This window comes from Adiantum capillus-veneris, chromosome 27 (genome assembly GCF_014529385.1).
Source record: "Adiantum capillus-veneris isolate H3 chromosome 27, ASM1452938v2, whole genome shotgun sequence".
NCBI classification, from domain to species: Eukaryota; Viridiplantae; Streptophyta; class Polypodiopsida; order Polypodiales; family Pteridaceae; genus Adiantum; species Adiantum capillus-veneris.
Window position 1 is genome coordinate 23,670,048 of NC_140957.1, and position 12,643 is coordinate 23,682,690.

General features: G+C 39.9%; 1 pseudogene; it reads left to right on the forward strand.

Annotated features, from left to right (window-relative positions):
- Positions 1-751: 751 nt before the first annotated feature.
- On the forward strand, positions 752-2,119 carry LOC147421643 (uncharacterized; annotated as a pseudogene).
- Positions 2,120-12,643: the final 10,524 nt, after the last annotated feature.

Below are 12,643 nucleotides of genomic sequence, written 5' to 3' on the forward strand. Positions count from 1 at the left end.
CTGTGGTTATGGAGAGTGAAAGAGCCTGGTCGCATGAACCTAGAATCCTGCCCTTACAACAGGCCTGTTGCATCCCAAGGCAAGAACATGGGTGATCGCATGTATGATTAAACTGGATCGCCATCCAGCCTTTAAGAGCAGGATCCAACCTTTTAAACAGCTTGATTTTCACGACTACTCGAAGGGCAGTTGCCCTGCTTTTCAAAATAAACCATTTTTTAACGTATCCATATGCTTGTTTATTAATAAAATAATATATAAAGGTCATGCCTTCGCGTATTCCTCGCAACGAACATCTCTCTGATTCATGTGTGTGCAGAAGAAACTCACTGTGTAGGCGCCTCCTTCTGTTGCAAGTCTGAGGTGCGTCCTCTCCTAGCCTTCTGCTGCTACACATTTGAGGTGATTCCTCCCAGCCTTTGAGTCAAGGGATTAGAAACAGCCCTCACAGAGCCTCTGACTTTGAGTAATTGGATTAGAAACAGTCCTCATAGAGCCTCTGTCTGAGCTGCTTCTTGTGGTTCTTGTCCTACTTTGAGTATCTGGATTGGAAACAGTCATCTCAGAGCCTCCGTCTGAGCTGCTTTCCGCCCCACTTTATTTGGATTAAAAAAAAAACCCTCTATCTGATGCTTATCTGATGCTTGTCAACTTGTTACTTATTGATCTGCAAAGTGTTTTCATGTAGTCTTTAATCTATTGCCTGCTACTTGCATATACTTACTTCGTTTTGTGTGTGTTTGCAGGCAAAATGGAAAAATTTACTCCAGATCTTAACATGGAGTGGTGTGAGGATGAAGAAATTGTTCCTTGCAGCCAGCTTGATCACCAATATCCTCGGGCTTGGGGGTTTCAATCACTATTATCCTCGGAGCTTATGGATGAAAATGTGAAGCACTACTTCTCTCAAGCCGGCCTTGCACAATTGGTCTCCCCTAAAACTCCTTGTAGCACCCCTATCCAGCATTACAGCTTCCCTCCAGTCGATCCAGCGCAATCGCTTGAGACTCCTTCTAAGGATCAAACACCATTTCAAGCTCCATTGACACAGATCACTAATTCTTCACAACACTCACAAGTGAAGAACAAACCCAATGCTCGGAAAGGGAAGAGAGCTCTAAAAGCATCCACTTAGCTGCCTCAAGTTGAAACGCCCCCTACAATTACACATGCCAACTCTAAAGATTTGCCTACAAGCACCCCTAAAGTGGTTCATGGGGAAGCTTCTTGTGGTGGTGGAAAGCCAATCCAGCATAACATGTTTTTTGCATCAGGGAATTGGACTATCAAAGAAACTGCAACTTTACTGGATGCTCGTGCAAAGCTATTTGAAGACATGAAAGATGGCAATATGAATGTTATCTTGAAGACGGGAGATGAGCGATGGGAGTTCATCTCAAAGTATTGTGTCCAGCGTGGTGTGCTTCGCTCAGCTGGTCAATGTCTCTTTCGATGGGATCGAATTTCGGCACTTTTCAAGAAGGTACATGATTATGAGCGACATATCCCATCCGGTTGTGATAGCTATTGGAACATGTCAGCAAACCAACGAGAAGAGATGAAACTCCCTCGAAGCTTTGCGGAGGATTTGTATTCAACTATGCTTGATCTCGTGGGAAAGGAAAGATCGATGAACCCTGGTGACATTGGTTATGATACCATGCAAGAAAACTTAGGTGAGCTGAGCCATGTATATTCCATTTCCTACCAATGCTTAAATGTACGCAATTTTTTATGTTCACATTGTGTCATGTTATGTACTTCTTATATGCAGGAGATCCTATTGCATCACCAAGGAAGGCTAGCGGCTTGAAGAAAGAAGACGATGTCGTCAATGAGGAGTCATCTTCCGGCAAAAAACGCAAGAGACAAAATGTCGGTATTGAAGAAAGAGCTTGAAGGCACAACCGAGCAACTCATTTCACTCATGGATGATATAGATGTAAGAAGGTCAAAACATGATGATGAGATCATGGAGTTGACAAAGGCTGAGTTCGAGGAGGCAATGACGCTCAATAGAAAACGCTTGGCATTGGAGGAGGAATCCAATTCAGCACTCAAAGAAATCGCTGAAGCATTCAAGTGCTTTGCGGTGCATGCATCAAAGCATGGCTTTTAGACACTTCTGTTCGGCTGCTATCTATGCTTATCCTTAATGCAAGCAAGCATCTTTTTGATGGGAATTTTGATGTATTTCTGATGTTCATGCTGATCTCTTTTTGATGGCGATTATATGTATATACTAATTTCATCGGCATGATATTTTGCCTCAGCCTAAAACTCTGATGTAAACGCAGTTTATCTCCTTGATTTTAATGAAATGATAGCAAATTTTACGTTCTCTTTGTTCCCAAAGAATGTAGTAAGATCCCTTTGAAAGTGCAGGCTTCTTGTTGTTGCATTTTTTTGGTTCGTCTGAACTTTAAACATTCCACCGTGCAATTACATTTTTTTAAAGATTTACTTGATGTCCATTGAGGTACGATGACAGTGCATTTAATTTTTCTCTGATTGGTTATTTCTGGCTTGGAAGACACTACTATGTTATTTCTGTCTTTCTAATTTTGTCAAAGGCTTCTTAGGTTTGCGTGTTCACCAATTTATGGCTCAATTCTTGCCATGGTTATATTCATCTATGCACACAAATATGCATCTATCAGACCTGTAAAGGAGCTTAGCCATATGCTATTCTTATGTATCCATTTCTGTACGCACACAGCTTGCAACCTTGTAGCATTCCAAGATCCATGCATTTTCTTTTAGATCAAAGAAGGGTACCTAACCACGATCCAATAAGAGGCACATGTATAGAGCTCATTTTTTTATCAAATGTTTCTCAAAAGAACAAGATGCCTTAATGATATATGGAATATGCTTTTCACATATACATATGGTATGGACAGACTGATAAATGCAATTACCGGAAGCAAGCTAATTTCTACAAGCCTGATGTGTTTTCCTTGAAATACTGCATAAAATGAAATGGAGTAAACATTGAAACATACAGCACAGTTTATTACTATGGAACCCAAGTGAGTGGTAAAGCTGAGGGGAGAGCATTCAAATAGATGAGAATACTAATTTCCTCAGCATGATATTTTGCCTTGGCATAAAACTATGATGTAAACGCAGATTGTCTCCTTGATTTATATAGTATCGTCGATGACATTTCCGTGATTAGAGAGATGCTGCTCATAGCCATGGATAACCATACTTCTTTCCAAAAATAATCACTACTAGGCATGTTCTACAAATGCCTTCTTCAATTCGGCTTGAAGCTGCCATTTACAACATGGATCCTTTCGAACAACATGCAGATGATAAATCCATGATTAGGCAGATGTTTTCAAATGGATATTTGGCTGCTTCGTTGTTATCATTGTACTAAGGACCCTGCTTACAAACGTTGTTCGTGCTCGAGCAAGCTAGGACTTTTGCAATGGGATGCAATACCACATGTTTCAGGCTCTTATTATGCAAGCAACCATTGTGTTAACATAGCTGATAACAATGTGCTTGATAATGTGAGGCTTGTCATCACTGTCAGCATTAAGGCCATTGATAAAATCCAAACAAAAAAGAAGTCCATTGTCATCAAAGAAATCATCAATTATTAATGGCCATGAATAATCATGAATCAAACAAACGATCAACAATCAGCAAATTTTTTCGTTGTCCGTGCTTGTAATGAGGTAGACTTAGGGGATGCAGCAATACATTTCTATCATGCACCTTCACAAAGGCTGAAGAAATTTTGTCAATGAGTCTCGCATTGCCTCAGCATTTAATTGAAATTCCTCATTGATGATTTCATGAGCATTATCAACACTTGCTACAGGCTGCTCTATGTCCTCCTCATTGTCAAGGCATATATTATGAAGCATGCAACATGCAATGATAGCCCTGGCCAGGTGGTGTGGGTATGGTTTCATCACTTTTCCATGCAAGTATCTCCACTTCATCTTAAGCCAACCAAAAGCTCGTTCAGCCACGATTCTGGTGGATGAAACCTTAAAGTTGAAAAGCTTCTCGGTAGGAGTGGAGGGGGTCCTATACGGTCGCATAAGCCATGGAAGCAAGGGATACCCACCATCCGCAACAATGTATTCTCTGATTGAGAATGAACCACTTGTATACTTTGCACCATTGAGAATCAAACCACGATTTGCACAACGGTAAAATGCTGAATTTTGAAGCAATCTAGCATCATTGACAGACCCAGGAAACCCAGCGATAACATCCATAAACCGCATGTCACTGACTACTACGCATTGCACCAGCATGGAATAGTTTTTGTTTCGATCATACCAATCCAAGCCTAGCTCACTTTGCGGCCTCTCCATGACAATGTGCGTCACATCCATAGCCCCACACACATTAGGTAAGCCTTGCTTAGCAAAAAAACCCCACCTTGACTTTGTTGATCTCTGATAAGCTTCTAGGCCAAGCTATAAAGTTGTGTTGATGCACCAAGAAGGCATTTATAAAATGGTTGATAGTTTCAACAACTGTTGATTTCCCAACACCAAACAATTCACTGATGGCCATGGTAGAAGTACCTGTTGCGAGACGAAATATCCCAATTGCCACTTGCTTCTCAACCGAGAGAACTCTACCTTGTATACTTACAAATGAATCTGGTATCTTTCCTTGCTGCAACTGCTCTCGAGGAAGCTCGACAAGGTTCTCAAAGAGAGATAGCGGCAATCTGAAAATACTCTTAAACCTTTGCTCATCAGCTTGAACAAAACCAACATAGTAGTTCCACCACTTAATTAAGTGTGCGCGGTTTCACATACCACTCTGAGATTGCACGTTGTGCAATGAAAGCTTCCAAGCTAAAGTGTTCAATATACATCTGTACCAAAGCAATGAAGACATTGCAATCTTTGTTACAAAATAAACCTCTTCGGCGATTACGAACAAGTAACTGCGAAGCTTCAAGATGGCTTCGTGTTTGCTGCCTTTGCTGAAGCAGCTGTAAAAGCACAAAGAGTAGACCACACATAATTGAGAAGAGAACTTGCTGCTGCTGTGAGGCCATACTTTATAATTGACATTTTCACGTGAACATAATGCAAGTGCAGATGATGATTTCAAACCCCCGACTTGGCATACTATGATCTGCAAATTCTAGCCAGATTTTTTTTTAGTCATTAGGATCAATAGTTCAGTGCATCTAGTCAAGCATACAATAGAGAAAATCTCAACAACAGACTGCCACTTCAGCCCAACAATTGCACAAAAATCTCACGATACGCATGTCTGCAATCTCATGGGCTGTCACGGTTTGCATAAAACATAAGCTCTATTAAGTATATTCGACAATTAAGTCATACCCAGGGACAAAAGAACTTGCAAGTTGTTGAAGCAACATACATTAACTTATCCCTGTTCACTTCTAAAGACAATTCCCAGTTTTGCAATTTTGTTAAATACAAAATCCTTGGCACACATTGCCTTGAACCACACATGTCGGTTGCTTCGGCATCTTACTTACACGTGACACTCCTTCAAAGGTATGGAGTTGCAAGCTGTAGCGCAAGGTGGTTCCGCAAGTTGCTTACATGCTCTCATAGCTTGGTATTATTCAAGCTGCTTGTGATGCAAAGTAAACAGCTGAAAATCTGATGCATCCACACACAACATACATCCCAAAATCTTCACAGATTCCTCTCAAGAAACATGAGCATGTTACTAGCACCATATAAGACTGAAGGCTGCATTATCTTTCAAAACTGAAGGGCAAGCATAGCTGATTGTACCAGCTTCAAGAAAAAGATCTGAATGATTTTCACTGCATGAACCAGTGGCGCTCAACAACATACTTTCATGGGGGTATTGTTCAAGCTGTGAGTGGCGACTAGGAGCAAGAGGCAATTTGGCTCTCAGCTTTACCTCATCACCCAAGGTCGCTCAGAAAGGCGTGAGTAGTTGCACCTTGGCGAGCAAAACTGATAGCGCTACCTTGGCTGAGCCGACCAGGTTTCAAGCGCGTTGTGTTTGTTTCCGCTTTGTTTATTACAAACTAGTAGCGCTGGGTTGAAAATTCCCGCTTTGTTTATTTACAAACTAGTAGCGATGGGTGAACGCGACCTCCAGTTATTTTCAGCAGCTCATTTTGCTGCCTGCCCGCCCAGCCTCGCGGTAGAGCTGTAAAGCAGGCTCAGCTGACCAGGCTCAAAGAAATGGGCTTTATATACAATAGTAGCATGTAACTAGCATTGCTATTGCCAGCAAGAAGCAAGGCCAACTTTTGGTAACCCCCTTATCTCTCTCCCCCCTCCAAGGTGAAAATGTGTGTCAACGTGTCCATGCATACACAAGGTAGTCCCAATCAAATCATCTTTGATGCTTCATCATCAAATTAGATCATTCTCCAAAGCGCTAATAAGGTTCTCTATCTAACTATGAACATTGAATAGTGACATCTTGAGCATGCCCAAGGAATTTAGGGTTTGTAAAGGTATGAGTATTTTTAAATGTGCATAGTGTATACTTTTTCGGTCACAACTTTCAAGGATCTTGCCTTTGAAGTAGCTAGGAAAAGGCCTAAAATGTTACGACAAACCTAATATATAATTTCATCTCTCTCTCTCTCTCTCTAAGTATTCGACGTTTTGACACTACATTATCCTTTACAAAGGAAGACTTATAGTTGTACAAAGTACCATTGTAAATTTTCTAACGCATTTTTTTTTGCAAGGAATTGATAATGAAGATGCATGTGAGTCCAACTCTTGGTCCAGATATGCATCCAATTAAGTAGTAGGCATACTTGAAACCTCAAGGTGTCCATTGTATGTCAATCTAAGGCTTGGCCTTGTTAGATGGCTGACCTCACACGATCGAATGTCTCTTTCAACTTGTTAGCCCATATAACAATCAAAGTGACATGTAGGTCTCATCTAATGCCTTCTCATCCAAGATTTGCAATTCTCATGAATGAAATTAGGATATCTATGTCTTGAAATTTGATTTCTTGCATACCAAGAAATAAATCTTTAGCCCATTAAAGTGATAAATCATCCTCATCTCAATGCACTTAGGAATTCTTTGGTGATAGATTAATAAAGTGACAACGAAGCCAAAAAATCTTGATACCCTCTTGAGATTGCGACTTTTCAAAATGTGTACCATATCACATGAGTTAACCAGAGTGGGTAACCATAATACTCCAAAATGTATACTTTCATCCTGAGCGATTCACTCTATATACAAAATGGGATTCCACCTACGAACGGACAACTTTGATAAAACCCTTATATACGACTCATATTAGGGAATATGACCCCCCTTTTTACGCTTATACGACAATCAATGAAGAAAACTAGCATACCCCTATCTTACACATAAAATTTAGGTATCACGTGATTTAAATGAGTAAAACTAGTCAAAGAGTGTATAGCACAATGATTGGCAACGTACTAAGGAACCACTTATGTTGATAACTAGATGTACCTTCAATGTGTCTTAGTTTGACTTTCAAACTATGTGCTTGATCAGCTTGCACTCTAGCTACTCGTCCAATTCTGACCCATCCAATGCTGGTGTAAATCAACCCTTGACCTGCTCCAAATCAGCCATGATCTAGGAGTGGCTTGATGCAAAATTTGATGTGTGACCTGATAAAAAACTTCCCCTAAATTCATTCGAGTTGTAGAGATTGGTGACCAATTATTACAAGTAATCAGCCCGGATCAAGTCCCCGCCCCCCCAAATATGATACCCCCCTCCCTTAGTTTTAAGCTTGGGAGATAAATTATTGGGGGCCTGCCCTTATGTAACTTATTAAAAAAAACCTCCTCTCCTGCACTTACGTGGTGAGGTAAGTTTTCCATGGTGAAACCCTGGGGACTTTCATGTATAAGTTTTTAAATAGGCCCCCAATGTAAATACAACATGTACAGCAAGACATTATTAATCACATCTTGAACGCACGCGATAAAGAGATTTTTTGATAAGTGATCACGTCGCGGACACCTTTTACCATACTATAACAAAATAGTGAGTATAAATAGTGGAATCATGGAAATTTAAAGCAATCAAACTACCATGTTCTCTATCTCTTTGTCTCTCTCTAGGCAAAAGAGAGACAAAAGGTGCTCCATTTCTACTTTGATGTACTTACTTTTCTAATGGATTTTTGGTGAGCAGAAAAGTAATGCACCTACCATCTCTTTTGCACAAAATAAGTAGGGATAGTAGCAATTGATGTTGTCGATAGAGTTTTTTGCATTTTTCACTACCTGGAATTTAGGAAATCATGATTACTAAGAATCTATATTGAGTACATACCGTAGTGTTGGGCATAACATACACTTGAGACTCCTTAATTTGAAAGCTAGCATAGATAGTGATGAATAATGGGCAAGAAATGATGCACACTTCATTCAATTTGGTTGAGCCTACTTGGAAACGACATCGTAAAATGCAAGCACCATGCTTTGTAAATACGTTGAGAACAATCATGGAGTTTTTTAGTTATGCAATGTAGACTACTTCTTCCACTCCCATCTGGCCAATGCAGACTACTTCTTCCACTCTCATCTTGCCAATGCCTTTAGGCTCTTGTACATGGTTCTCTCTCTCTCTCTCTCTCTCTCTCTCTCTCTCTCTCTCTCTCTCTCTCTCTCTCTCTCTCTCTCTCTCTCTCTCTCTCTCTCTCTCTCTCTCTCTCTCTCTCTCTCTCTTTCTCTTTGTCTTTAAGACACTCAGATGCACAACACTTGGCGTGCCTCTCTTCATTGTGGCATGAAAATAATCTACTAATGGTGCCACCTATGACCACATGGGTGCACTTTGCAACAAGAATTTCATAGTTGTTGCAAACGTCGCAAACAATGACTCTCTCTCTCTCTCTCTCTCTCTCTCTCTCTCTCTCTAGCTGTGTGTGTGTGTGTGTGTGTGTGTGTGACGGGCTCATGGAGAGAGGTAGGTTCAATTTTAAGGTAGTGAGGGTAAATCAAACAATTTCCTTGGGGAAGTCTCTATTGTTGACACTAAGTAAGTCATCCATGTATCTATAAGTATGTACGAACTGTGAAAGCTTTTTCTTGTAAAATTCCATATTCAAAGAAAGCAAGGTAAATACTACACATAAGTGGAGAGCATGAAAATCCCATGGGGATGCCTAGGCATTGGTTAAAGCAAAGACCACCTGAAACTATAGTGCAGTTATTCAACAGCCAAAAGATGTAGGAGCAAAGCTTAGCATCATTAAAGTGTAGGGAGTGTACAAAGTGAGATAAGTGAATCCACCTAGGTTTTTTGGAAAGAGATATGTAGAAAAGCTTCTTCTTTCTAGCGTTGGAGAAAGCCAATTTAATCACCTTGGCAAGAACATCATTAAGGCCAAGATCCCCATCAAGGGGAATATTTTTGTAACATTGTGTGATGTCAGCAGTAGAGATGTGGAAGATCTGCCGAGGAAGGTTAAGCGAGACCTCTGTAGAGTTTTTTGTGAGCCAGAAGGGATTATACTGAACATGTAGGAAGTCCTGGTAGATTTTCTGTTTAGTGGCACAAATAAGCTCAAATTCAGATAGAATAAGGTCAAGGAAAAAAGTAATATCCTTGGTGATATTAGTAAAAATACAATTGGAGGCATCAAATATCCACCTGAACTTATGCTTATGAATTTTATAAGTGGAAGAAAGCACTGGTAGTTTAGTGTTCAGCACAAAGTAGCCTAGAATCCCTAAGTGTTTAGCAATTTTATTGGTAACAGTTTGAGGTGTAGATTTAATATGACAGAATTCCTTACCAGATACTTGATTACGAGTGACCTTCCAAGCAAGGTATTTGCAAATGATAGTGGGACAGTTAGAGCTTTTGTCAAGCCCGACAACAAACCATTTATCAGAGATCTTTTGAAAATCAAGAGTTAGCCGAGAAGTAAGCCAAGAATCATCGGATGATAACCATTTACTAGAAGGTTGTGAAATTCTATGAAGGAAGCATTCCTTCACAACTTCCCTTAAGTCCGGTAGAACTGTCATCTCCAGTCGGAGAGCACTGTCAAGGTTAGTGAGACAGCTTAGTATAGCTGATAAAGCAAGGTATGGGTTTTTGGGAAAGTTAGGTATATGATTGAGCTCTTTGGCCAAAATTCTATGTATTTTAGTATTTTCAATAATGCTAAGATCACAAGTGCAAACATGGTTACCAAAAGCCTCAAAATTTCTGCAAAAGGTGGTAAACTGAAAACATGTACAATGAGGGACAGAATCCTGTTGAGAAGAAAGTCATTATTTAAAAATCAACCTCTTTACGGGATGATGATATTTCCATCTTATGAGTATATTGTCGAGCAATTTGTGTTTACCAAAAAATAGATCAAAGCACTCACAAAAAAGATTTTTTTGGTTGAATCCAATCGAGGAGTACATTGTGAAAGAGACAGTGTATGTAGATGAAACCATTATCCGGATCCACTTTGTTGAGATTTCTTCTTCCGCAAGGGCTTGTAGCAACCTGCAATATAACCAAGGTTAAAATTCAGGGAAGTTCCTAATGGGGGGAGACCTGCCTCTTCCTCTTGTAAAGCTACGAACTCTTCCTCGGTTAGAGGATGAACTAGGTGTTAGGAAGGAAGTGAAGGAGTTGGGGGTGATCAAAGAGTTAGCCCTTTTGAGAGTAGGGGAATCATCCTCATCAATACAAGGTTCAAGAAGACTAGTGATGAGCTTAACACCTTTAAAGTTAGCATAAGTAGTTAAGTAAATGCTAGGTTCATCAACTTTTAACTCCTTCAAGATATCAAGCATTAGTCCACGGAAGATGTTGAAGGCAATTTGTGAAATTACAATTTTCTTAGCTTGGCCACCTAACCAAGAGCAAATGAGGGAGAGATGAAAATCCACAGGTTTCTCCGGGAAAAGTGAGTCCAGAATGTTGAGAATAAACCAAATGGTATGATCAAACCACATGATGCTGGATTCACAAGAGGCTTTAGGGTCAAGAAATCTCCAGACACATTTTACATAAGGACGAAAGACATTCCAGATGGACTCAGTGTAAAAATCAGGGTTACTCTTGGCGAATTCCATGTTTCCTTTGGTACGGATGTACAGGCCTGTATTTGAGGGGCACTTGGAGTGGTCGATGAGATTGAGATTGAAGGGTGCTTTGATGAGCTCACCTTTGTCCAAGAATTGCCCTCCTTTAAGAATCTTCGGTCTGCAATCTTCCATAGTAGAGGCAGGGTAAACCCAAGTTTCACTCAAAATAGGTGCTAAGAAAGCTTTGTTGGGCAGGACCCAAAGCTGATGGTCACCACTAACATGTAACCAGCATTGCTACTGCCAGCAAGAAGCAAGGCCAAATTTTGGTAAATCTCTCTTCCCCCTCCAAGGTGAAAACGTGTGTCAACATTTCTATGCATACACAAGGTAGTCCCAATCAAATCATCTTTGATGCTTCATCATCAAATTAGATCATTCTCCAAAGTGCTAATAAGGTTCTCTATCTAACTATGAACATTGAATAGTGACATCTTGAACATGCCCAAGGAATTTAGGGCTTGTAAAGGTATGAGTATTTTTAAACGTGCATAGTGTATACTTTTTCGGTCACAACTTTCAAGGATCTTGCCTTTGAAGTAGCTAGGAAAAGGCCTAAAATGTTACCACAAACCTAATATATAAGTTCATCTCTCTCTCTCTCTCTCTCTCTCTCTAAGTATTCGATGTTTTGACACTACATTATCCTTACAAAGGAAGACGTATACTTGTACAAAGTACCATTGTAAATTTTCTAACGCATTTTTTTTGCAAGGAATTGATAATGAAGATGCATGTGAGTCCAACTCTTGGTCCGCCTATGCATCCAATTAAGTAGTAGGCATACTTGACACCTCAAGGTGTCCATTGTACGTCAATCTAAGGCTTGGCCTTGTTAGATGGCCGACCTCACACAATCAAATGTCTCTTTCAATTTGTTAGCCCATATAACAATCAAAGTGACATGTAGTTCTCATCTAATGCCTTCTCATCCAAGATTTGCAATTCTCATGAATGAAATTAGGATATCCATGTCTTGAAATTTGATTTCTTGCATACCAAGAAATAAATCTTTAGCCCATAAAAGTGATAAATCATCCTCATCTCAATGCACTTATGAATTCTTTGGTGATAGTTGACAACGAAGCCAAAAAATCTTGATACCCTCTTGAGACTGCGACTTTTCAAAATGTGTACCATATCACATGAGTTAACTAGAGAGGGTAACCATAATACTCCAAAATGTATACTTTCATCCTGAGGGATTCACTCTATATACAAAATGGCACTCCACCTACGAGCGGACAACTTTGATAAAACCCTTATATATGACTCATATTAGAAAATATGACCCCCCTTTCTACGCTTATACGACAATCAATGATGAAAACTATCATACCCCTATCTTACACATAAAATTTAGGTATCACATGATCTAAATGAGTAAAAGTAGTCAAAGAGTGTATAGCATAGTGACTGGCAACGTACTAAGGAACCACTTATGTTGATACCTAGATGTACCTTCAATGTGGTCTTAGTTTGACTTTCAAACTATGTGCTTGATCATCTTGCACTCTGGCTACTCGTCCAATTCTGAATCATCTTGTTGAAATTAGGGTTGCAGAGAAACACACACAGCT